Source organism: Gossypium arboreum, chromosome 1 (genome assembly GCF_025698485.1).
Source record: "Gossypium arboreum isolate Shixiya-1 chromosome 1, ASM2569848v2, whole genome shotgun sequence".
Classification (NCBI taxonomy): Eukaryota; Viridiplantae; Streptophyta; class Magnoliopsida; order Malvales; family Malvaceae; genus Gossypium; species Gossypium arboreum.
In genome coordinates, this window is record NC_069070.1 from 58,243,837 (window position 1) to 58,245,227 (window position 1,391).

Below are 1,391 nucleotides of genomic sequence, written 5' to 3' on the forward strand. Positions count from 1 at the left end.
TTTGAAAACTTACTGAATTGTTCTTCTGTTCTGTCTTTCGTCATTGCTTTAGGATATGGCAGACGAGGTTCATGATTCGTACTTACCTGTTTGGGATCATTACTATTTACCTCTTCTCGTCCTTTGTTCATCGCGTTGTTTTATTGTATTTCTGGCTCGGGTGCAATGAGTCCGTCCTTATTTTGAGTGCTAATTACATTGAGGTGTTCCCTCGAATTAGGTTCAGTATTACTTGGTAAGCTACCTTGTGGTCGTTCGGAATTAGTTTGGATAGCTGGCCTATCTGAGTTTCGAGTCCTTGGATCGATGCTTGTTGATTCTTAAGTGTTGTCTCGGTATTTTGGAAACGAGCTTCTGACACTGAGATGAATTTAGAAAGCATCTTTTCAAGGTTTGGTTTCTTCTCTTGTTGATAAGGTGGCTGTTGAAAACCCTGAGGATTTTGTGGCTTTTGATTCCCTTGACCACCCCAGGAGAAATTTGGGTGGTTCCTCCAACCTGCATTATAGGTATTACTGTATGGGTTATTTTGAGATCTAAAGTTATTGTTACCCATATAGTTGACTTGTTCTTCTTTAGTTGTAGGATTGAAGGATTGGTATTCTGTATGCAGACCTCTTCTGCTTGAGTCACACCTTATTACTGGATGTACCTGCGTAGAAGCAAGAAAACTATCAATCTTTTTATTGAGAAGTTCTACCTGATTAGAGAGCATGATGACTAAATCGATGTTATAGACGCCGGCTGTTTTCATTGGCTTTGTCCTCATAACTTGCCACTGATAGTTGTTCAGTGACATCTCCTCTATGAATTCATAGGCATCTTCTGATGTTTTATTTCATAGGCATCTTCTGGTGTTTTATTGTTGATGGTTTCGCCAGCAGCTGCGTCAATCATTTGTCTTGTCGAGGGATTCACACCATTGTAGAACGTTTGAACTTGTAGCCAAAGCGGTACCCCATGGTTAGGGCACCTTCTCAGTAAGTTCTTGTATCTCTCCCATGCATCGTAAAGTGTTTCTAAATCCATCTGCACAAAAGAAGAGATATCATTACGTAATTTAGCCATTTTAGCTGGCGGAAAATATTTTAGTAAAAATTTCTCGGTCATTTGTTCCCAAGTAGTGATAGACCCTCGTGGTAACGAGTTCAACCACTGCTTGGCTTTGTTTCTCAGTGAAAAGGGAAATAACCGAAGACGAATGGCATCATCAGAAACGCCATTGATTTTGAATGTATCGCAAAATTCAAGAAAATTCGCCAAGTGCGTGTTGGGATCTTCATCTTACAAACCATCAAACTGAACAAACTGATGTATCATCTGAATAGTGTTAGGTTTTAATTCAAAAGTATTTGTAGCTACAGCAGGTCTAACTATGCTAGACTCAGTTC

General features: G+C 39.6%; 1 non-coding gene across 1 annotated transcript; it reads left to right on the plus strand.

Annotated features, from left to right (window-relative positions):
* Positions 1-955: 955 nt before the first annotated feature.
* On the plus strand, positions 956-1,062 carry LOC128281643 (small nucleolar RNA R71). Its single transcript, XR_008271898.1, has one exon. It is a non-coding gene; the product is annotated as a small nucleolar RNA R71 (small nucleolar RNA).
* Positions 1,063-1,391: the final 329 nt, after the last annotated feature.